The 26320-nt window shown below is 42.5% G+C and overlaps 1 protein-coding gene across 4 annotated transcripts in view; it reads left to right on the forward strand.

The window, feature by feature from the left end:
* The first annotated feature begins 2947 nt into the window (after positions 1-2947).
* The window catches only part of LOC149463009 (carnitine O-palmitoyltransferase 1, liver isoform-like), a 95012-nt gene continuing 71639 nt past the window's right edge, over positions 2948-26320 (forward strand). For 3 of the 4 annotated variants that reach the window (XM_089676074.1, XM_089676076.1, XM_089676077.1), the window contains exon 1: positions 16795-16927. The gene's annotated coding sequence lies outside the window, so the exon portion shown is untranslated. Of the gene's footprint in view, positions 3071-16794; positions 16928-26320 lie in introns of those variants that run through there. The other variant, XM_089676075.1, reaches the window with a different exon arrangement.

A 26320-nucleotide genomic window follows, 5' to 3' on the forward strand; every position in this document is an offset into this window, starting at 1 on the left:
CTTTTATTTAAGTGATCACATATCCTCTGTTCTTAGCTGCATAAAGATCTTAGAGAGCCAGGGAAGGAGAAAGCAGCACATTGATCTTCCCAGTGAATGGCTGTGCAGGAAGGGGGAATGATGTGAGCAGAAGTCTGATAAATGGAGGAGAGCAGTAGACACAAATACAACACCTCCTGCGCTCAGAGACCAGGATCAGAAGAGGGATGATGGAACAATATGATAGGATATATGAAAGTTTGTCCAAAACTGATCAAAGGTTGTGCGGCTCTAACACGAAGCTGGGGAAGCTCAATACAAACTGTAGTGAAGAACAAATACCAAAGCGCACCAACCTTGGGCATTACCTCAGTAAGCAATTGATAAATTTATTGATTTAAGAAGTATACTCACAAAAGTAGCCAGTAATGTATTTAGATTTTGTGCTGCCCTTGGCAACACAAACATTTTGCACGCCCCCTCCCCAATGAGAGAGCGAGAGAGTTCAATAAGTGTGTGTATGTATATATGATTCTCTCTATCCCTTTCTTTCTGTTCTCTACCCCCCCCCCCTTCCCTTTCTCGCTCTCTCTCTCCCTCTCTTTCTCCCCCTCCCTCTTCCCCCCCCCCCCTCTTCCCCCCTCCTCTCCCCCCCCCCTCTTCCCCCTCCCCCTCTTCCCCCCCTCTTCCCCCCCCCTCTCTCTCCCGCTCCCTCTCTCCTCCCCCCTTCTCTCTTTCTCTCCCTCCATCTCTCTCTCTTTCTCTCTTCCTCTTTTTCTTTCTCTCTCTATTCCTCCCTCTTTCTCTCTCTCTTCATCCCTCTCTCCCTCCCTCTCTTCCTCCCTATTTCTCTCTCTCTCTCTCTCTATTTGTCCCTCTCTCTCCCCCCTCTCTTCCTCCCTCTCTTCCTCCCTATTTCTCTCTCTCTCTCTCTTTGTCCCTCTCTCTCTCTCCCCCCCTCTCTTCCTCCCTCTCTTCCTCCCTCTTTCTTTCTCTCCCCCCCTTCCTCCCTCTTTTTTTCTCTCTCTTCCCCCCTCTCTCTCTCCCCTCCCCCCTCTCTTCATCCCTCTTTCTCCCCCTCTCCCTCTCCCCTCCCCCTCTCTCTTTTCCCTCTTCTTCTTTCTCCCTCTTTTTCTACCCCCCCCCCCTCTCTCTCTCTCTCTCTCTCTCTCTCTTTCTCCCCCTCTCCCTCTTCCCTTCCCTCCCCTCCCCTCTCCCCCCCCTCTCTCTTCCCCCCCCTTCCCTCAGATCATATGGGACCACACACACACCCCTCTCCCCTCTCCAATGGCTGCTGTTTTTGGTGCAGCAGGAAGAGGGGGGGGGTGTGCAGTCCCATAAGATCTGTCAGTGATCAGTGTCAGTGTAATCTGCTTGATGGATGACAGGAGGAAGAGCCCACAGAAGAAAACATAGCTCACCTCTTCCAGGCTCTTTCATCGTTTCTCTCCCTGCTCCAGGCATTCCCCTGGTCTTCGCTTGTCAGCTGCTGGAGGGAGAGGTGCACGATCGTCACTCTGCAACTGCCCTCCCCCACATCGATCTTCCTGCTGTCCGCCGCTACTCAAAGGGTCCCTTCTTCGGTGGGGTGCCACCCCCTAAAAATTGCCGCCCTAGGCAAACACCTTGTTTGCCTCAAGGTGGATAAGCCCCTGAAAGTAGCAATATAAAAGGCATATAGAATCCAAAATCGAATCGCTGGATTAGGAGACATGTGTGAATCCCATCGAGAGGGAAGACTCTCAGGGAAAAGCTGTTGCGTTTTGAAGGGGGGTCCCTTCTTCCTCAGAGCTAACCAGACTGAGTTTGCCCACATAGTACAGATCTATGTGTGAGCCTTCCCATATGGGCGGGACAAGCACATAAGAGGTGGGGCCAACGTGTCACAACAAAAAGCATAAATATAAATACAGATAAAAACATGCTAAAAAGACAATACAATTGTGTTCGTATAATTATAATTAGATATATTAATAATTATACGAACACAATTGTATTGTCTTTTTAGCATGTTTTTATCTGTATTTATATTTATGCTTTTTGTTGTGACACGTTGGCCCCACCTCTTATGATGTGTTTGTCCCGCCCATATGGGAAGGCTCACACATAGATCTGTACTATATATAGAGGAGGGCAATCTCAGTCTGGTTAGCTCTGAGGAAGAAGGGATCCCCCCTTCGAAACGCATCAGCTTTTCCCTGAGAGTCTCCCCTCTCAATGGGATTCACATATGTCTCCTAATCCAGTGCTTCGAAGTTGGATTCTATATGCCTTTCATATTGCTACTTTTGTCAGTATATTTCTTATATAAATTTACCAATTGCTTACTGAGGTAATGCGAAATGTTGGTGTGCTTTGTTTTTGCTCTTCACTACAAATGGTGAAGAGCAGGCTGAGATCTCAGCACAACTATAAAACTGACCACGATGTGCTATCCTGCCTAGCGTGGTCAGTTTTTAATAGGAACGCAGAGGGACTGGCAGGAACACCAGAGATTTCACACAAAGGAAGCAATACAAAGAACAGGATACTTTTTCATATAAGTATGTGGTACAGCAGGCACATATCAGAAAATTGGGAATATGAAATGTTGGGATTCCAAATTCTTCAACTAGGTGAAATGAACTTTTCCCCGGTTTTCAGCTCAGATATTTTGCCCTTGGACTCGGGTGGTCAAAAACACCAAGTGTCTGCCAAATATTGACAAATTAAATGCCAGATTTGTCCCAGCTTTTATTTAAAAACAATTAAAAAAAACACAAACTTTATATTTTAATGCATTAAATAATTAAAACAATTCTAATATGTGTATAAAAACCAGTCAGTTGAAGAGTCTTATCAGTTGCTGCAGGGACATAAGACTGAGAATATGGCTTTTACTGGCCACACCTACCTGACAATCCCTCCATTGCTGTCTAGGTTCTAGTATCAACTTTTTAAAGTTACAATCTAAGGCGTTGACATGATTAATGCAAACATGTTTAACCTGTTTGGCGGAGCCAAAGAAGATCTGGCAGTTTAATCGGAGCTTCCTTCTGCTTTCTCTTGTACTGAGCTTCTTTCACTTGGGAAGTTGTTGGCAGTTGTTAAGGTAAGGGAAAGAGTACAATTTAACTGATCAATAAGACCTAGATATGACTTATCAATTGTCTGCTAGAATATCAGTAGTAAATAGGAATCCAATGATAATGCATTAGTGCTTCTGTTTTTTATCTTGTTTAGTGACTAGCAGTAATAACTTGTAGGAGAAGCAATATATACTTCTCAATTGTTTCTTTTTATAGAAGACAATCAAACCTTTTTAATCAAGGACTGCAAAACTGATGATCTGAAAAGAGTGGAAACACATAACAACCCATGAAATTGATTGAACTTTTGTCAGATCAGTAAATGCACAATGTCTACTTGGATGCTGTGGGTTACCAAAATTTGTACACAGTCACTACTCTTTGCAATGCCTTGCTGAATATGCCAGAATGTGTTGTTCTATTGTATTTATTTGCAGTAGTTTTATAGTGCAGAAGCAGTATGCTGTGCTTTAAAGAGTACATTGCTCTATTCACAATAGTCCCTGTCTCCTACAGGGGTCACAAATATAACGGCCCTACTACACTTATACACATAAAATCGGCAATTTGAGTGGAAGTCAGTGAAGTCTACCAGTATGTTTTGGATTATATGAGACTGCCATAGCATCGGGGGAAAGTGTTTAAACTGTGTGTTCTAGGTAGGACTTGATCCCAGGACTCAAAGTTTGAAAACCATAGAGCTAACCATTATTCAATTATAGTTCACAAATTATAAAAATCAGGCCAAATAAAATATTTATGTGTTCTCCAGAAACCAATAAGTTATTGGCACTGGCACCTACAAGGTCTAATAACATCAGCTTGGTATTCCACATGTATTATCATGTTTTTAATTATGATGAATATGTAGCATACAGTATATTGGCATGTCTCTATATCAAGTTATTACTAAACTAAGTGGCTTAAAGAAGAACTATGGGCAGTTGTTTTTCCCCATGCAGTGGGGCTGTGCCCACATTGCATTGGTTAACTGTTCGTTTTGGGTAGGGGTAAACACAAAGCCAATATTCACCCGATCCTTTGTTCCTCTGAAAAACAACACTCCCCCACATCCAGCAGTGGACTGTTCCTGCCTTCCTCACATTCAGAGCTGGTCTATGGGTGTGATGACATCAGCAACTGTCCACAGCACAAGGTTGCTTGACCAGGGGGCAGGGACCGGTCTTGCTCTGGGAGGATTGACAGATTAGGTAAGTACCGTATTTTTCAGCGTATAAGGCGACTGGGTGTATAAGACGACCCCCTACTTTTCCTGTTAAAATTTAGGTTTTGGGCTATACTCGCCGTATAAGACTACCCCCTTCCGAGGCAACACCATTTAAAAACAACAGATTTTTTAATTGAAATGGTTATGACTTACCGGTACTTAAAATCCTTCAAAATTCTCATGTTCATCCTCTGACATCATAAGTTCATAAATGACATCTTGTGATACATTTGTAAGACAGTCATATGGATCAAATTCCAAGTCAGATGGTTCCCGCTGGATGTGCGGTAATATGGTAGCTTCGGCTACATACAGTATACAGTATATATACAGCCCGCTGGATGTGCAGTAATGTACATACAGTATACCGTGCTGAGCCAAGCTGGCTCAAAACAAATGTCCCTATGACAGATGAATCTGTCAGCCCGCTGGATGTGTGGTATATACAGTATACTGAGCCAAGCTGTTTCAAAACGTACCGGTACGTCCCTACTGTAATCAACCCACTGGATGCGTGTATGTACGGTAGCTACGGCTACATACAGTATACACTGGGCCAATCACAGCAAGCGATGTATTCTACTAATACAAAGCCTGCTCGGATTGGCTGAGGTTGTGACATCATCAGCCCACCTCTCTGACTCAGCCAATCCTAGCAGGCTTTGTATTCATTAGTAGAATACATCACTCGCTGTGATTGGCCCAGTGTATACTGTATGTAGCCGCAGCTACCGTACATACACGCATCCAGCGGGCTGATTACAGTAGGGACGTACCGGTATGTTTTGAAACAGCTTGGCTCAGCGCAGTATACTGGATATACCGCACATCCAGCAGGCTGACAGATTCATCTGTCATAGGGACATTTGTTTTGAGCCAGCTTGGCTCAGCACGGTATACTGTATGTACAGTATTACCACACATCCAGCCAGCTTGACCCAAACAAACTCAAGGTTCACATTTTATACCCCGCGTATAAGACGACCCCCAATTTTTGGGTTATATTTTTAAGTATAAAAAGTAGTCTTATACGCCAGAAAATACTGCTTTCCAATCGCCTAGACAAAAATTAGTAGATTTTTTTCCACCTATGCTGTGTGGAAACAGCCCCACTGCATGGAAATTTTGTTTTCCCCCCAGGATTGTTCTTGTGACAATCAATCTCTGGCATATTTTAATTAAGTTTTATATATTTGATTACGCTGTTCTTAAAAAGAGACATGTTTAAAAAAATATCAATACAACAGTCTTTGATCGTCTGTTATGATGGGGAGACTGGCATCACTGGCAATCCCTCTGAACAATTTTTTTTTTTTTCAGTCTTCTATTTGTCAAAACAGAGATAAACTAAGGGTCCTTTCACATGGGCATTCCGTTTTTTTCATCAGTTCAGTCACATTTTTTCCCAAGAAAAAAAGGATCAGTTCACATTAGTTTTTCATCAGTTTACATCCATTTTTTTATCCATTTACATTCGGTTTTCATCAGTTTACATCCAATACCAAAGAAAAAAACGGACCGTATGTCTGTTTACATCTGTTTTTTGTCTGTTTACATCAGCTTACATCCATTTTTTGTCTATTTACACCCATTTTCATCTGTTTTTCATCCATTCAGGGTTTTTGTATGGAAGAAAAATAGGGATTTCGTCCACTGAAAAAAACAGATGTTAACAGATGCAGACATTAACGGATGTAAAGAGAAACAGATGATCATCCGTTTACATCCACTAGTCCAAATAAACACATGGGTGTCCGTTTTTCATCCGTAAACAGACAGATGAAAAATGGACATACGGAACGCCCATGTGAAAGGACCCAAAGATAGCCCACAGCTGCCTCTGAATGACTTGTAGGCTATATTAGGCAGGTAACACGATATGTATAAAATTGTATTTTTCCCTATAACTAATGCAACAATTTACTACCATTAGTTGATATTAAATGATTATGATGAAATGGGATACTCTAATCTCTCCCCTCAAAGGCTGAATTTTCCTGACCTTCTAGGTGTCAGTTGGATATGCATTATTCTAATTGAGCTATTTTTGTATAATAAAGTGTCAAGGAGAATGTTAAATTGTCATGTACTGTAAATGTCCTCTGCTTAAAATAGAAATTCATGAGTTAAATAGTTTTGAGACTCGTGTCTGAAAAGAGTATTTTTTCTATTGCCGCGAGCACTAAATAAAATGCACACAAAGTAGGCTAGAAACTTGAAAAAAGAAGATCTGATGGATGGCTTAGAACAGTACCGGCAGTTTATTTTCAGACTCTTTTTATACAAGGCCCTTTATTTTTCCTTTTTATTTCAAACTGTTATGTTGCACTACAGAGCACAGTGCATTTCTTTGTCACCAGTTTGTACGCCCATGTTATTATCTGCAGGTGAAAGTGTCACCAGGCACCAGGCATCTAAAGTGCCCTCACGTGACTGTTTTATTGCATAAGTATAGCTTGCCTTTTAACAGTGATAAATCAATTTTAAATTTACTTTATCATCATCATGAAGATTGAAGATGAGGTCGCCATACAAAGCCTAGATCTGTAAAAAGGTCTCAGGTGTAGAGTAGGTAGATTGTACAGGGGCCACCTTTCATTTATTATAAGCATACCGGGGTTAGACAAAAAAAAATGAAAACACTACATGATTTGCAGGTGTAAAAGTGACAAAATATTTTGTGTTAAAACCAGAAGTAATGTAACATTCTTTTACTTCCGCTGTGTGATGAGACACCTAGCTAACAGGTGGAAAGCCTCACTTTTGTCATTGCTAGCAATACGGAGTCATATCAGAGCTTCAAAGAGGGCAAATGGTTGGCGTGAGTGTTACTTCACTTACGCTTTCAACCTGAAACATGATGTCAGTTTTACACCTGTCTTCAATGAAAAAAAAAAGAAACATGTCTTCATATACATAATGATTTTTATTCACTATGGCCACAGTGAATGCAGGCATTCTATGGAGCATTAGTCACAAAACTTGAGGCATCACTTTAGGTTTTAGTACTGCAAGGTTGAAAACTGAACATAGTAGAAATGACTTTCCTCCTGAAAGAGGTACAATCTAAGGGGGAGCTCTAGAACCTGGACTAGACACGACTTCTTCAGAAACAAGACCAACACTGGGGATCTCAACCCCAAGTCTAGTCTCTACGCTCCGAGCATGGCATATACTAATGACCCCAGGGTGCCAGACCCCTGGACCCAAGGTCCCTTATCACCTGTAGCAGAAATAATTGGAGTGTGATCCATCACCCACCGCACCACTACATTGGACACAGGGAGATAATCAGCAGGCCATCTCCTGCAATCACATAGTCCTCACGTCTTTTTTCATGCCCCCAAAATTCAGAGCATCTCTCTGCTTGGTACTTCAATAACACTCAATGTCCAGTGATGTTGAAATTCCACTGCCAAAAATAACTTTACTGCCGATGTAATAAAACATAACAAAGAAACAGAAAATAAAAGACAACCAACTCAAAGCTTACAAAATAACTCCTTAAGAGAAAGCTCACAAATCTGACACTAATGAAATTTCTTCCAACAGCTCCAGGGCTCACACCGAACAAGTATTTACTAATTTTTCTCTCCTAGTTTGGAGTCTTTCTGCTGTTACCCCCTTCCCCGTGATGGAGCTTAAGTGTCTATTAATGAGGAACCCCTAAAGTGGGTTATTCTCTTATGCCCGTCCCTCTGAAACTATCCATAGGGACAGAAGTCCCCCCTAGAGGTGTCTCCATGGCACATTTCCCTGCCTAGACTCCACCAACTGCCTTATATATCTTAAAAGTCTAAAAAGGAGAGATTGACAGGTACTCAATACACAACCCATGGGGCAGACCTTCCCTTAAAGCAACACCTGCATGTGCAAAAGGAAGTCAACAGTCTGTGTGTCTTTTTTAATTAATGTATCAAAAGTGTCTGCCAGAAAATTTGTACATTCTGCCCATTACAACCAATTATTCATTTTTTAACCCTCCTAAATTCAACAATGACTAGACCGTGATTCTAAGTTCCAGAATTAATGTCCTTCTAACGGTACAGATTTTCAAAACCCTGAACACTAACACTTAACATAAAAACAGGCTGTACATATCTGTTATACATTAAAGGTATAGTCTGGTTACTATGGAAAAAATTCCTTTCCTTTCAGATACTTTTGTCACAAAACACTCTTGAAAGCCAGGGTGTTGCTAAGCAACATATCCAGACATTACATGTCCATACGGGCAAGTAGTCAAACCTGTCTTTGCCCTTGAGATGGCCAAAATATGCAACAACCGTGAATAAAATGTTCCGTTCCGTGGTCACACGGTTCAGTTTAGTCCAGTTGTATGAATTCTTTTATTTGTGTTCATTATTTTATTTAATGATAATTTTATTACCAAAGATTCAATTTGCAATTTAAAAAAATCTCATAAAGCTGTGACATATTTTTTAAAATAGTAAGATAGAAAGTAATTTGGCACCTTGATTGCAAGGAACAGAGCAGCCACCAGCACACGGGACACGTGTTATTCATGTAAGTACTGTCCCTGTACAGTCCCTGTACAGTGGAGCTTCAGTCCGGGTTCACACTATGCGGGGAAGGACACCGCATGTAATTTGCACAGGAATCGCACCGCAATCCTGTGCGAATTACATGTAAATGTCTGACCAGTGCGATTTCAGGACCTTTTTTAAATCTGCACCTGAATCGCATTGCATGGATTTTCTCACCCATGCAATCTGATTTCTGGCAATCGCATCATATTTTGCAATCTGTTTTGGGGTGTCCTTAATTTATCATTGACACCCGCACCAGATCACATGAATGTGATTGCAATGCAGTGCAGGAAACGCACAGGATTTGCAGTATTTCCTGCACCGCATTGGTGTGAACCGGGTCTAAGTGTGAGAGGCAGAAGCAGTCTAAGGAGCCAATCAGTTCATGAGGTTGAATGATGCTGGCCAGAATGAGCTCATACAGCAGCAGAAAATAAGTGCTGTGGTAGAAACTTCTGTATAGAAGTTGAATATTGCAACAAAAGCTGTTTTTATTCTATTATTTATTGGGCTATTTATTTTATCTTGTTATTTTTGGTTGGAGTTTGGTGTTTTTACTGTCAAATGCAGTATGCAGTAGAGGATCTAGCATTTGCTAATTAAATGATAGGGGGCAGGGTTTAGCACTAGGTGGGGGCTTAGTAACTCGCTGTATATATGCCTAATTGCACCCCCAACATACAGTATATAAACAGTAAAAACAAATTTACTTGCCCTACAGCACACCATGCACTGATATGAATTTCCTTTGCATTACCAAAAATACTGCAGCTTTGCTTCTTCATGCGTTTTTGTGTTTGAGGTCCAGTGGAACCCTAGGCCTAAGGTGTCAATGGGTACTTTGATTTATGCCCAAGTTCACACCAAAAAGAACATGTTCATGCACATTGTCTTAAAACAAGATCCTGGATTCTGAACTATCCTTTCAGGCCCGCATCCAATCACTATCCAAAGCTTGCACCTCAACCTCCACAACATGTCTACAATATGCCCCTTCCAAAGCAATGACACCACAAAGATTCTAATTCACTAGTCTAGTCACTAGTGATCATTTCTCGCCTTGACTACTGCAACTTCCTCCTCATTGGCTTACTTTTACACAGGCTATCTATTCTTTAGTCCATCATGAATGTTGTCACCAGCCTCATCCACCTTGCCAACTGCTCGGAGTCTGCTACCCCTCTCTGGCGATCCCTCCACTGACTTCCACTCACCCAATGAATTAAATTCAAGCTACTAACAACAACTTACGAAGTCATCAGCAACTCTTCCCCCAGCTACATCACTAACATTGTCTCAAAATACCAACCAAATCGTTCTCTTCCTTCCTCCTAAGACCCCCTGCTCTCTAGCTCCCTTACCACCTCCTCCCATGCTCCCCTCCAGGACTTCTCTGCAGCCTCTCCCATCCTTTGAAACTTCCTAACCCAATCTGTCCAAATATCTACCATTCTGTCCACTTTTAGATGATCTCTGAAAACTCATCTCTTCAGAGAGGCCTATCCTGCCCCCACTTAACAACTGTACATTTATTCTCTCCATAAGCCCATCCCTCACAGTTATTACCTTTTGTATCTCTTGATCCCCCCTCTTAGATTGTAAGCTCTAATGAGCAGGGCCCTCTTATTCCTACTGTCCTCAACTGTATTGTTATTGTACTGTCTACCCTTTTGTTGTAAAAGTGCTGTGTAAACTGTCGGCACTATATAAATCCTGTATAATGTTAATAGGGTTCCACTGGACCACAAATATCTGTTTTACTTCAGCCTTGTTACTACCTTAGTAATATTTTAAAGCTGAGCCAGTGCATATATATATATCCATGAGGAACCTCGTCTGTGCTGTAAGCGTGCACAGAGACTGAACTGCTGCGGACATTGCTTGATTGGGAGTTTATGATCATGTGACCACTATGACAGCCAATGATAGCGGTCACATGATCGGAAAGCAGGGTGGATAAAAATCAATGATTTTTTTTTTTTTAAATCAAAAAAATCGGATTTATTTTCATTTAAATCTGATTTTTTTTAATCAATTTTATTTTAATAAAATGCTTTTGAAGTAAAGATCTATCTAAAGATAGTTTTCTATTTAAGATACATTAATAATTTAGTTTATTCAGAAAAAATGGAGCTTAGTTATTTAGCGTGAGGCTGTATATTCTGCAATATTTACATTTTTGGTAAACTCATTCAATAAATCCAAGCTCTGCAAGCTGAGATAACATGCACTGCATTGATGCAGTCACACAATTTCATAGCAACCATGAGAAAAAACATGAAATAAAAGAATTTGAGTAGTTCTCCAGCTACAGTATGTGTGATTAAACTATTAACCTAAAATCAGTTCTGATATTGCTGTTTTACTAACCTGACAGCTCATTATTCTAAAAAGGAAACCTTCTTTTGGTTTGCAAATATTAAAGATTCGAAATACCAGCAAGAATGAGTTGGAGCGCTTACATTTAAAGAGCACCTGTCATTTTAGAATCATCATGGCAGCGCCTGTTAGCGAGCCTCCACTCACCTGCTGCCACCATGTCCCTCACCTTGTTGTGTCACTGCCGCATCAATAGCTGTCCCATTAAAGTGAATGGGATTGTCGGTGAGTCAACAGCGGGTCACAGGAGGAGCCACTGCGGGACAGAGATGACAGTTGTTCTTTAAAAATGATGCCTTTTCACTAGCGATTTAAATCACTCTTCCCACACACCAAAGACATGCTGGTAGGATAATTGGATCCTGTCTAAACTGGCCCCAGTATGTGTATGTATGAATGTGAGTTAGGAACCTTAGATTGTATGCCCCTAGAGGGTTACGGACTGATGTAAATGTACAATATACAGTATCTCACAGAATTGAGTACACCCCTCATATTTTTGTAACTATTATATCTTTTCATGTGACAACACTGAGGAAATTACACTTTGCTACAATGTAAAGTAGTGAGTATACAGCTTGTATAACAGTGTAAATTTGCTGTCCCCTCAAAATAACTCAACACACAGCCATTAATGTCTAAACCGCTGCAACAAAAGTGAGTACACCCCTAAGTGAAAATGTCCAAATTGGGCCCAAAGTCTCAATATTTTGTGTGACCACCATTATTTTCCAGCACTGCCTTAACCCTCTTGGGCATGGAGTTCACCAGAGCTTCACAGTTTGCCACTGGATTCCTCTTCCACTCCTCCATGACGACATCATGGAGCTGGTGGATGTTAGAGACCTTGTGCTCCTCCACCTACCGTTTGAGGCTGCCCCTCAGATGCTCAATAGGGTTTAGGTCTGGAGACATGCTTGACCAGTCCAGCAGCTTTACCCTCAGCTTCATTATCAAGGCAGTGGTCGTCTTGAAGGTGTGTTTGGGGTCGTTATCATGTTGGAATACTGCCCTGCGGCCCAGTCTCCGAAGGGAGGGGATCATGCTCTGCGTCAGTATGTCACAGTACATGTTGGAATTCATGGTTACCTCAATGAACTGTAGCTCCCCAGTGCCGGTAGCACTCATTTAGCCCCAGACCATGACACTCCCACCAACATGCTTGACTGTACGTAAGACACACTTGTCATTGTACTCCTCACCTGGTTGCCGCCACACACGCCTGAACCAAATTATTATTATTATTATTATACAGGACTTATATAGCGCCAACAGTTTGCTCAGCGCTTTACATTATGGAGAGAGACAGTACAGTAACAATACAGTTCAATACAAGAGGGATTAGAGGGCCCTGCTCCTTGGAGATAGTGGTACAAGAGGTAATTAGCTGTGGGGGATAGAGTGGTTGGGGGAGTAGGGGATTCCAGTAATTAACCGGGGTCGGGGTAGGCTTCCCTGAAGAGATGAGTTTTCAGAGTGCGCCTAAGAGCAGAGTAGGCGATAGCCTGATAGCTTGGGGTAGGGAGTTCCAGAGGATGGGTGAAGCCAGTGAGAAATCTTGGAGACGAGCATTGGGGAGGAGACAAGGGAGCTAGAGAGTAGGAGGTCTTGCGAGGAGCGAAGAGTACGGTTTGGGTAGTATTTAGAGACAAGGTCAGTGATGTAGTTAGGGGCAGTGTTATGAATGGCTTTATACGTCAGTGTTAGTGTTTGGAATTTTATCCACTGGGCAATTGGAAGCCAGTGGAGGGATTGGCAGAAAGGGGGGGCAGATACAGAGCGGTTAGTAAGGTGAATGAGTCTGGCAGCAGCATTCATGATGGACTGGAGTGGGGATAGCCTGCGATGAGGTAGGCCAGTGAGGAGGGAGCTACAATAGTCAAGGCATGCTATAATAGGGGAGTGGATGAATTGCTTAGTAGTTTCCGAGGTTAGGAACGGTCGTATCTTGGAGATGTTGCGGAGGTGAAGTCTACATGAGTTTGTCAATGATTGGACCTGGGGCTGAAAGAACAGATTGGAGTCTAGGATTACGCCTAGTACCCTGGCGTGAGGGGAGGGACTGATGGTAGTGTTGTTGATCTTGATGGAGAAGTCGGGGGGGGCACAGGCTGGGGGGGAATACTAGAAGCTCAGTTTTGGAAAGGTTGAGTTTGAGGAAGTGAAGTGACATCCAGTCCGATATGTCACTTAGTAGGCTGGTGATGCGATTGGAGACTGAGGGGGTGAGGTGAGGGGTAGAGAGATAGATTTGTGTGTAGTCGGCATAGAGATGGTAGTTGAAGCCGTGGGAGATTATCAATTGGCCAAAGGAGGAGGTATAGATGGAGAAGAGCAGGGGTCCGAGGACAGAGCCTTGGGGGACCCCGACAGAGAGCGGGAGTGAAGGGGAGGTGGCAGCATTATAGGTAACACTGAAGGAGCGCTGCAATAGATAGGAGGAGAACCAGGAGAGAGCTGAGTCTCTGAGGCCAAGAGAGTGCAGTTTTTTGAGGAGGAGGGGGTGGTCAACCGTGTCAAAAGCCGCAGAGAGGTCAAGTAATAGAAGTATAGTATAGTGGCCGTTGTTTTTGGCGGTTAGTAGGTCATTGGTGAGTTTGAGTAGGGCAGTTTTGGTGCAGTGTAGGGGGTGGAAGCGAACTGTAAAGGGTCGAGAAGGTTGTTGTCGGTGAGATGGGAGCTCAGGCGATTGTAGACTAATCGTTCTAGGAGTTTAGAGGTAAATGGCAGTAGGGAGATGGGTCTTAGGTTGTTCAGGTTGGAGGGGTCCAGGGAGGGTTTCTTAAGTATGGGAGTGATGTTTGCGTGTTTTAGAGGGGAGGGGAAGGTACCGGTGGAGAGGGAAAGATTGAAGATGTGAGTGAGGGAGCATAGGATGGAAGAGGAGGAGGACCGCAGGAGTTGTGAGGGGACAGCGTCCAGGGCGCAGGTGGTGAGGCGAGTTTCGGAGAAAATCTTAGTGACCTCTTCGGTGGTAGTAAGGTCAAGGAAGCAAAGTGTTGAGGGGGTTATTGTGTGAGGAGTGCTAAGTGGGATGAGTGTCTGAGCAGTGGCGAAGTCCCTACGAATTGCGTCAGTCTTGTTTTTGAAGTGGTTGGCAATCTCGTGGGTGGTAAGTAAGGTACTGGGCGGAGGTGGAGGTGGAGAAAGTAGAGAGTTAAAAGTGGAGAAGAGCCGGCAAGGACTGGAGGAGAAGGTATTGATGAGGGTAATAAAGTAGGCCTGTTTGTCAGCGTGAAGGGAGGAAGTGTACGTTAAGAATGCAGATTTATAGCTGGTGAACGCTTGTTGGGATTTGGTTTTACGCCATAGTCGCTCCAGTGCATGACTATGTCGTTTGAGGTTTCTGGTGTCGTCAGTCTGCCAGGGTTGTAGCAGTCGGGGCCTAATGCTTCATGTTGTTGGGGGTGCGAGCGAGTCTAGAGCTGCTGAAAGAGAGTTGTTATAGACAGTAGTGGCTAGGTCAGGGCAGGGCAGGACAGGGGATGGATGCTGTCGTAAAGTTGGTCAGTTGCAGACTGGAAGGGAGCAGGGTTTCGGTTCCGGAGGTTTCTGTTGGTAATTGTTTGCCGTTTGGATGGATAGGTGTTTGAGGACGAGGAGACGGAGAAGGTAATGAGGTTGTGATCGGAGAGAGGAAAGGGGGTGTTTGTGAGGTTGCAGGGAGTGCAAAGGTGAGAGAAGACAAGGTCAAGAGTGTTCCCGTCAGAGTGGAGGACTGTATGCACTGAGCTAGTGCAAAAGAAGAGGTTATGTGGAAGAGTTGGGATGTAGCCGGGTTATTGATGTTGATAGGGATGTTGAAGTCTCCAAGAATGATAGTGGGTAGCTCAGAGGAGAGAAAGAAGGGTAGCCAGGCGGCGAAGTCATCAAGAAAGCGGGACACGGATCCAGGAGGCCGGTAGATCACTGCAACCCTCAGAGAGATTGCAGAGAATAACCGGATGCAGTGGGTCTCGAAGGAGGAGAAGGATAGAGAGGGAGGGTTAGGGAGGACTTGGAAGTTGCTCAGTGGTGACAGGAGCAAACCAACCCCACCACCTTTTCGACCACTGGGTTTGGGTGAGTGGGTCCAGATGAGACCTCCATAGGAGAGTGCTGCGGGGGAGGCAGAGTCTGTTGCTTGGACCCAGGTTTCGGTGATCGCTAGGAGGTTAAGGGAGCGGGATACAAAGAGGTCATAGATGGAGGTGAGCTTTTTGCAGACTGAGCGGGCGTTCCAGAGTGCGCATGAGAACGGGAGGGTAGTTTTGGGGAGCAGGGGGACAGATATAAGATTGAGGGGGTTGCGGCAGTTTATGGAAGAGAGAGGATGTTTTGTGTGTGGGCGAGGTAAGGAAATAAGTTTATCTTGGTCTCATCAGACCACAGGACATGGTTCCAGTAATCCATGTCCTTAGTCTGCTTGTCTTCAGCAAACTTTTTGCTGGCTTTCTTGTGTATCATCTTCAGAAGAGGCTTCCTTCTGGGACGACAGCCATGCAGACCAATATAAAACAGAGTGCCGCGTATGGTCTGAGCACTGACAGGCTGCCCCACACCCCTTCAACCTCTGCAGCAATGCTGGCAGTACTCATGCGTCTATTTCCCAAAAACAACTTCTGGATATGACGCTGAGCACGTGCACTCAACTTCTTTGGTCGACCATGGCGAGGCCTGTTCTGAGTGGAACCTGTCCTGTTAAACCTCTGTATGGTCTTGGCCACTGTGCTGCAACTCAGTTTCAGGGTCTTGGCAATCTTCTTATAGTCTAGGCCATCTTTATGTAGAGCAACAATTCTGTTTTTCAGATCCTCAGAGAGTTCTTTGCCATGAGGTGCCATGTTAAACGTCCAGTGACCAGTATGAGAGAGTGAGAACGATAACACCACATTTAATGCACTTGCTCTCCATTCACACTTGAGACCTTGTAACACTAATGAGTCACATGACCCCGGGGAGGGAAAATGACTAATTGGGCCCAATTTGGACATTGTCACTTAGGGGTGTACTCACTTTTGTTGCCAGCGGTTTAGACATTAATGGCTGTGTGTTGAGTTATTTTGAGGGGACAGCAAATTTACACTGTTATACAAGCTGTACACTCACTACGTCACATTGTAGCAACGTGTTATTTCTTCAGTGTTGTCACATGAAAAGATAGAATAAATTATTTACCTGAATAAAATAAAAATAAATGAGGTAATGTGTGTTGCTGCACAGCAATGCCTGGAACGGGCCCGGAATCCAGAATATTATTATATTTATTTTCCAACACTGGCATAAAAAAGGCGGTAAAAATAGTGTTAGTGTAAGATCTTGTATTTCTGAGTTCATACATTTTTCTTGTATCTGTATTTTTATCAGCCTGGGTTAGTGGCCTTCACACTATCAGACGTCAATGTCTGCCATTTCAGAGAACTGGGAGGTAGACATGAGATCACACAGAAAGTTCATCCCCTGCTCCTCTCAAATAGTACAAATGACAATGCAAAGTCCAACGACAAGCTGTCTGACTGAAAATACAACCGCGGTACATAATAAGCACAGCCCAACATTCCGTCTGCGACCAATGCCAACGTAAACCAATTGCGCATGCGCCCTCGTTCAGCACTCGGCCCTTCTATTGGCAACGGGGCATGCGCGTCAGTGGGCGCGCGTCGCCAGTAATTACTTCCTACGCGAGAACTATTGGCTGGTACGCGGTCCCGTAGTATGGTGTGTCCCGAGTGATGCCGGTGTCGGTAAGTACCGGACGGGTTGCTCAGGCGTTTACTTATCAGTATAATGTCCAGAACTCTGACCGTGGTCCCTTCCTTTTCTCACACGGTGCAGGCCAGCCACCCCGAGCTCTATTAATGAGTGCTGGTAGTGATGTCATGGAGCTGAACCCCAGGCAGTGAATGAGGGCTCACCACCTCTTCCAATGACAACACTGGGGCTGTTGTCCCTAGCAACCACTGACCTATACACACTACAGCCATTGTCCCTAGGAACCAGTGATGTAATCACACAAATTCGACAGCCGTTGCCCCTAGCAACCTATGACATACTCTACAGCTGTTGCCCTAGCAAACAAGACACACACTACAGCCGTTGTCCCTAAAAAACAATGAGAAACACATTACAGCTGTTCAGGGGCGGACTGACAACTCATGGGGCCCCCGGGCACTAGGGGATCATGGGGCCCCTGTGTCCTTGCCCAAACTCAAAAAAGCCTATGAAAAAGGCACCAGGGGCATCTCATGGGGCCCCCACTGACCCCAGGCCCTCAGGCAGTGCCTGAGTTTCCAAATGGTCAGTCCGCCCCTGCAGCTGTTGCACCTAGCAACCAAGATTCACACTCTACGGCTGTTGCCCCCTAGTAACCAAGACGCTCTACAGCTGTTTCCCTCGCAAACAAGACACACACTACAGCCATTGTCCCTAGAAAACAATGAGACATGCCCCTAGCAACCAAGATACACTCTCTACAGCTGTTGCCTCTAGCAACCAAGACACACGCTACAGCCATTGTCCCTAGCAACACATGAAGTTTATTATTCCCCAAAAAAAACTAAATCGTCTATGCTCTTCGGTTGTCTAAGCTGGCTGTACTTTAGGACAATTTCTTTCAAAATTTTCAATTTTCCAAAAAGTTTGGTTATAGAATCAACAGTGGGGTCAAACTGAAGTTCCTTTTCAAGCACAGTGCCCAAAAAAATTTGAAGGAGCAGGATGGAAATGTTTTTCTTGAATGCGTTTCTAATGGGGTATGTGGCTTTCTTTCAGTAAGTTCAAAAAAATAGGTTGTGCTTAAATACATGCAAAAGTTTAACAAGAAAATAAATAACGAAACAATATTTTAAATCAAAATAAAATCCAGCAAAAACGAAAAAGTCCAAAAGTTCAACTCATTTGATTTTTTGCACTTTTTCGTTTTTGCTGGATTTTATTAAGATTTAAAATATTGTTTCTTATTGTTTTGTTATTTATTTTCTTGTTATACTTTTGCATGTATTTAAGCGCACCCTATTTTTTTGAAGTTTTGTATATCCTCTAAGTTTATAGGCTAGGTTTTGCAGCTTACCGTTTTATATAATTTCCGTGGCGCTGGTTCTTTATATATATTTCTTTCAGTAAGGTCCGCTCTTTCTTTTGGACAACATTCATCAAGTGATCGAATGTGCTGAGAATTTTCACATGAACTTTCAAACGAAAATTTACTGGTGGATGGCCAGCTAAAAGGGTCAGTTCACCTTTACCAGAAAACTGCCTATGCAGATGACGGACGTCTGTAGATGAAAACAAATTGCGCAGCCCTCACCAAATTTGAATAATGCCCTTACTGTAGTTGCAAGCTATTTACGTACTTCCTGAAGCCTGACTGGAATACTCCCAGTATGTTGCTAAGTGAGGCCTGGCTGTTGCTGGTGACCTTCACCATAACAGTAGCAAGCTCCTTCTCTGGTTCAGACCCCCTCACATGCTCTTTCTCTCCCCTGATGCTGTAGCTCTGAGCTCAGTGAGAGCTCCTGTGATGGTGAAGATGAACAGTAACACTAGGCTTCTCTTACCATTGTCCTTAGCAACTTCCTAGGAGTTTTCTAGTCAGGCTTCATGAGGTATGTATATGACCTACACCTATAGCAAGGGCATTATTCAACTTTTGGTGAAAGCTGCAGAGTTTCTTTTTATCTACAGCCGCCTGTTATCTGTAAATGCAGTTTGGTAAAGGTGAACTGCGTCTTTTTTTCATTAACCACCTCCCGTTCGGCCGTTGTATATAAACGGCCGGACGGTGGCAGTGCAGGGTCAGGTGGCCGCTATCCGGTGCCCGCTGTGTCTTCTGAACACCGATCGTCGGACGGGACCTCTTTGCGAGGTCCCGATCATGTGATCACTGATTGGCCAATCAGTGATCACATGCAGAGTAGTAAGCAAGATGTCACTTCTGACATCATTGCTTACTACGTGTGAAATCTGTGAATGATCACAGACATCTCATGGTACAAGGCTATTCACAACAGCCTTGCACCAGGTGACAAGCTGTGACCAATCACAGCTCACACAGTAGTTCTCAATGGCTGCAAGAATGCAGACAGAGAGAAAGAGAAATGATTCCTTGTACAGCCTTTATGGGTGTAAAAGAAATCCGTGTAAAAAAAAAAAAAAAAAATCTTCATCACCCCCCACAAGAAGTACAGTGTCACCATGGTGGCAATGTACTGCTAGGGTAGTACAGTGTCACCATGGTGACAATGTACTGCTAGGGTGACTGTATAAAAAAAAAAAAAACAAATATAAAAAATAAAATTAAAATGTAAACAAAAAGTTAAAAAATTATAATTTTTGGTTAGAAACTAATTTGGGGTTTTTTTTTTTTTACTAAAAAGATAACGGAATAAATTTTGGCCAAGATTTATGATGAAATATTATTTATTTGGAAAATTTTATAAGAAAAACACTTTTTTTCAAAATTTTTGGACTTTTTCATTTACATAGCAAAAAAAATAAATTCCCAGTGGTGATTAAATACCACCAATATAAAGCTTTATCTGTCTCAAAAAAATGCTAAAAAAGTCATGGGTACAGTGTTGCATGACAGCGCAATTGTCATTCAAAGTGTGATAGCACTGAAAGCTGAAAACTGGCCTGGGCAGGAAGGGGGTGAAAGTGTCCGGACATGAAGTGGTTAATCACCTGCTTGAAGTAACTATTTGGCAAGTATATGGTGTGCGTAATTGGGGGGGGCTGCCTCGGTTCACACTTTGAAGCACACATGAAACGCACAGGAACTGTACCGCATTCCTGTTCAATTCACATGCAACTCAGGGAAGTGCAATCTGAGCCTATTCACCAATTTTGGAACTGCACTGCAACCGGATAGCACAATTGTTTGGCACCATGCGATCCTGTGTAGGCAAACACACTGTGACTTGCGTTTGGGTGTTGTTAACATTGCACTGACACCCACTGCAGATAGCAAGGGCAGTGCGATTTAAATATGGTGCGGAAAACGCGTACAGATTGCGGGTTTCCCCACACTGCATTCAAGTGTAAACCCGGGGCTGAATGAGGCTGTAGAGAAAAATGTAAGCACATAGGCCTCATTCACACAGCACTGACGCTCATAAACTGTAAATAGGCTGATTGTTTATGCAGCTTGAACCCTCAGGCGCTACGTGCGGGCAGCCCATGTCAGATTATGGGGCTGCAAAATTTTGAATGTCTCCAGTGCATCCCTAATTCTTGGACAAGGCAAAATGCCACGTCTCCTATGGTGGTCAGGTCACAGCAAAGCATTACTGTGGTGTGAGCTGAGAAAAGTACTGCATGCATCCAATCAGATGCCAGGCACTATATAGGAACTTTGACAGCTAGAGGCACTGGCTGTCAAAATGCAATAGTCCAGTAGGAGATTTGTCCATTCATCCATTTGTACTGTTTAGCTCAGAGGAATCTGTTAGATTTTTTTTTTTTTTTTTTTGTAAGCCTGCAGGCTGAACAAAAGAAAATCTGTGTGTGTATATGGCTAGGCTGTGCCAATTCAAACCAGATGCATTGGCGCTATGCCAGCAGCTCATTCCAGGGTAGCCCCAAGACATGGACAGTGCCTTCCTTCCCATGGTGTCAATTCACATCAAAGCATTGTCAAGGTGTGCACTGAAAAATAGTACTGCATGTGCTCCTTTTTTGTTTTTTTTAGCTCAACAGGTTGCAACACAACTTAATGCATTGCAACACAAGTGTGGTGAATAGAACTGTATTGAAATGTCACCTGTGATCTTTACTTTGTTTTTTTTGTTCACAGAACTTTAGGGAAATACCAATGCATCGAGACTGTGTCTCCAAGTGCACACTGTGACCGTTTGTTCAGTGTGGTTTGCTGGTGTGACCGAACATTGATAGCCTCACTCTCACTAACACTTCGCTTTTTCTAAATGCAGGACGAGTTCTCTGAGATGTATAGGCTAGGTTCTCTCTTGTACATCAGCTTCTGCAGGAGGTTTTGCAAGTTTTTTGATGCACACATTTCTGTTTAAGCTAGTGGAGGAGGAAACTGGCTCATGGGCTCAAAACACGTCACCCACATATTTTGGGCATTCCCATGGAAGTCAATTGGGTAAACACATGTGATGCTGCCCCATACATACGGCTGTACTCCTTTGGCGCACCAAGCGAAAGCACACATGTGAACAGGCCCTGTAGAATAAACTGGAAATCTTATTGTTTTTGTGCTTCTGGAAATGTGCAACAAATTGCTCAGGTGTGAATGGTGGCTTCTTTTATGTCTCTTTGGTTTGGTCTGAGTTTAGATGTTCTGGGTTTAACAGCGTTTAGTTAGATCCTGGACATACAGAACTCTGTTTTCACTAACTGCAGCGAAACCGAACACACCTCAGTGGAGGTAAAAATGCACCGTGTGAAGGGTACCATTGAAGACTTGTTCACACCAGCAACCCGTGGCAAATGCACAGCCCCTGGTGTACTCTGAGCTATAGTGCCAATGTGTTCATCTCAGCACATAGCACTGTCTGCTTTTTTTCACATTCCATAGTGACATTTCAGTACAATTGTAATTCCTAAACCCTTCCTCCAATTTGGATGTACATACCCTCAAATGAAACCTGAGAGTGTGCACTTTCAGCCAATTATATTATTTCTCAGGTTTTGTGACATTTCTCTTCCATGTGGTGCCTTTGCTGACCGCATGAAATTGGAAGATGTTTTCTTTAAGTAACACCCTTTTATAATCAACTGTCAGCTGGACACCTGTTTAATGAATAATTAGACTCACCTGTAGTTGAATTCTTCTTAATTAGGATTTTGTTTTCTAAAATTTAGCTTTGTTCCTAAGATTTTCATTGGGGTGTATTCATTTTTGCAATGTGGTCTTGAATGAATTTGTTAAGATAAATACTTTTGTGTGTGTGGAAATTAACAAATCTTGTTAACAATCAATGGCCCGCATGTGTGTGAGTATTTTGTACTATAGTGTCCTATAAAAAATGTTGATTCTGCAAGGAACGTAAAGGTTTTCTGACAAATCTGCTGTACTCATTTATGCTAAGCACTGTATACACATGTACGCACATACCAGATGACCTATTTTTTATTTATTTACATTTGGTGTATTTATACTATACTGTCTTGGTGTGAGGAAGTGACCCCCTAGATTTTGAAATGCGTTGACATTATTGGACGGGACACTTCTATTTACCTTTTCAATACATAGCAAAATTGTGCTGAATCATCTACAATAATGGACATGGGGCTACATCCTTTCCATCTTTGATGGACAAGTCTAATATGTTCATGTTCCTATGCTTTTATGCTGTCTCTATAGTGTCTTTTTTAAAATACATTTAAAATAAGCATTATGCACTTTTATATAAGCCATCAATATGGTTTATCATCTCTCTGTGAACCTGAAAAGTCTGTTTTTTCAAACAAGCTTTTGTTTGCATAAGTATAGTATTAGGACATAACTGAAAGCTTCACCTTGACTTGATTTGCAATAGATAACCCTCACTGACTTCATTGTGCAAATCTAGTTTTGCTTTGTTCTTTCTATTAACAGTCAATAGCAACAGGCTAAATGCAGGCCCTAATTTTAGTAGAGAAAACACATTTATTACAGAAAAGATTTTGAGGTTCCTTTTATTTAAAGTGTATGTTAACTCAAAAAAATAAAACTGGTAGTGTACATTCCTTATTATATTCTTTTTTACATTCTAGTAAAGTGTTTCTAAATCCATAGTATTGTTTATCTTAATGCATTTCCTGCATTAAGGTTAAAAAAATGTCCCGGTAGCAGTATCTCCCCCACACCCCCTAAATACTAAATGTCCTCGATCTAGCATTGCGCTTGTCTGTAGCTGTTCTCTTCCTGCGTTCACAGGATGCAGAGGCAGCAGTGGGAGCCATTGGCTCCTGCTGCTGTCAATAAAATCCTGTGTGTGGGGGAGAGGGGGGCAGCCCTGCTGCGTGGGTCTTTGGATGTATGCACACAGCCCGGCTCGGGAGAGAGAAACATGCTTGCCCCCATAGAAGGCAGCTTCTTATAGGGACAGACACAGAAGAGGAGGAGCTGAGAGTAATAGCGAGGAACCCCAGAAGAGGAGATTTGGGGCTGGTAAGGTAATTGCAACATGTTTTTTATTTTAAAAAGGTATCCTTTAAAATTACTTTTTATATCCAGCCCTTTATTAACTTAGAAGGTAAACTACAATGTAAATTTATGATGATCCCATTAGTCTTCTCCGTGCTGCTGAAACCTATCAATGTTTAGTGTATTGTAGCATTGTCAGGTAGCATCCCCACTTATTTCATTGGGCCCTTTAGGACACATGCTGATGCTGCTTGTTATATAACAACAAATAATGCAATGGGACAGAATAGTTGCAGTCGCATGACCGCTGGATAAAACATTTGGGCACTTGGGAGCCTTTTGAAAAATATAAAGGTTTTGTAGAACATTTGATTCCATAGCCTGTGTATTACCTGCATATGTATCCCAACCACGGCACCACCTGCCTGGAGGTTGCATGTTCTCCCTGTGCCTGCGTGTGTTTCCTCTGGGTACTCCAGTTTCCTCCCACACTCCAAAGACATGCAGGTAGGTTAATTGGATCCTGTCTAAATTGTCCATAGTATGTGTATGTATGAATGTGAGTTAGGGACCTTAGATTGTACACCCCTTGAGGGTTAGGGACTGATGTGAATGTACAATATATATATATGTAAAAGTGCTGCGTAAATTGACGGCGCTATATAAGTACCTGAAATAAAATAAATATGCCACATATGATTTAACTATAATGAAACAAGGGACAACTTCAAATACAAATGGTCATCAAGTGCTCAGTTGCCTGATAACAAGCTGTGCCTAAAGCAGAACAAAACCCACCAATTTAGTGGTTTTCTCCAGTTACATTTAAAGTGTTGAATATAGGCGTGAAACCCCTGCATTACCTCAATAATGACAGAGAGGAAGAAAAAACAAATGCCACACAAGCAGAACTTAAAATAAAAATAGTGTGATGATAGTGTCTGCTGCTAACATCATATTGTGTTCTCACAATAGTAAAGCAAATTAAAAAATAAGTGATGTAGCACTGCTAAATAATAGCTACAAAAATTAAAAGAGTGATATAGCTGAATAAAACGTCCACAATGAGTCCATATATGTAAAATCAATCAATTTGTAATAAAGATTCTTCCATAACACAGGTCTGCAAAAAAATTTTTTTCAAGAGCTGTTTTGGTTATTCCACATAATCTTTGTTTTTTGGTGTGCTGAATCCGAAAATGACCTCCATTTTGTCATAGGACATCACGTTTCCTGACAATTTAGGTAACTATGTTAAATAAGGCAATACCTCAAAATAAATGGAAATAGACTTATAAAATTAAAGTTTTATTACAATTTTTTCATGAAAATCCTTTTTTGAACTGAAATGAGCTCACCTACACACACTAAACTCGATTCTTCTTCCCTGTGAGGCTCCTCTTGGTGCATTTACACTTGTGAGTAGCATCTGGAATGTCTCTCTGAAGCATCCAACAGTAGTCTGCCATCATTGTAATGCTCCATTTTCCCTGGTATCTCCTTTCCATCACTTTAATGTCTTGGTGGAATCGTTCACCTTGTTCCTCACTCACAGCTCCCAAATTTTCAGGAAAGTAGTCAAGGTGGGACTGGAGGAAATGCACTTTCAAACTCATCAGGCAACCTAAAGCTTGAAATGCTTTCAGCATTCGTCTGACAATCTTTTTGTAGTGAGGATCTTTGTTATTGCCTAAAAATTCCTGTACTACTTTAACTGCAATCCACCCTTCTTTTTGAGGATCCGTCATGGTATTGACAAACTCTTGATCAACTATAAGCCTTCTAATGTCTGGTCCGACAAACACACCTACCTTCAATTTTGCCTCTGACAGACCTGGAAACTTGGTGACCAAGTATTTGAAGCATTCTCAATCTCTTGGAAGTGATTTTACGAATTTCTTCATCAATCCCAATTTTATGTGGAGAGGTGGTAGAAGAACTTTATGGGAAGGTACCAAAGTTTCTCGGAGGACATTTTTTTCACCGACTGTTAGCACCCTCGGCTGCCAACTCTTCTTGGTCCAGTGATTTTGTCGGTCTCGACTGTCCCATAGACACAGAAAACAAGGGTATTTGGTATACCCAGCTTGTTGCCCAAGCAGCATGCACAAGACCTTCAAGTCCCCACACACTTGCCAACCATGGTCTTCATATTTAAGTTTACGAAGAACCAATTCCAAGTTCTCGTAGGTTTCCTTCAAGTGTACGGAATGACCTACAGGTATGGAAGCGTAAAAACCACCAAGATTAACCCCTTCTACCATTAGAAGCACAGACTCAGGGCTGAGGCTTACACATACAGCATGCTGCTGAGTATCCCAGTAGTCAGCGCTTGTATTCACCCCCTTTGCAGGGGGGGAGGGGCAGAGATTGTTTACCTGCAAATAACAAAGGGGCCAGAAGAGAACTAGGGAAATGAAGAAATAGAATTATTTTTCCCTAAAACTTGCTTAGTTTATGTATGTATCGCTGACCATCAGATTTACAGTGCTCTATTTTTTTTTACATAAATCGGACAACCCCTTTCAGGTTTTTTTGGTATTGTATATCTTAAATGCACTTATGTGAATTAATTAATAGTAAGTTGGACTTTTAATTTGGTTAAAAACCCATCATATAAAAAAAATACCAACAATTAAAAAATTTTGATAAATTGGAAGACAATTTAGCATTTTGTGGCAAATCATGACGTCTAGGAGTTTTTTCAATATTTTATTTGTTTTCAGCACACCAAAATACATGGAAATTAGATGAAAATAATCAAACCGCTTTTTAGTCGCAGACCTGTGTAATTCTTGTGTTTTCGTCTTATGCTGATATCCCATACACCTCAGGTAAAATAGTGTACATAACATATAGTGCCACCTCAGAGGACATGGAAATGCTCTTTATGATATCAAACAGACCAAAGGATTCTTCAATTTTTCAATCCACAAGCATGTGGTAGTAATCAAACACCTTTGAGCTTTCAAGAGATTGTCAAACCACAGCCAGGGATCGGTCCCTAGGGGGCTTGGCTCTGGGCAGACATGAATAGTGAGTT

Source organism: Staurois parvus, unplaced genomic scaffold, assembly GCF_062004578.1.
Source record: "Staurois parvus isolate SC_StPar_1 unplaced genomic scaffold, SC_StPar_1.0 ptg000163l, whole genome shotgun sequence".
Lineage (NCBI taxonomy): Eukaryota > Metazoa > Chordata > Amphibia > Anura > Ranidae > Staurois > Staurois parvus.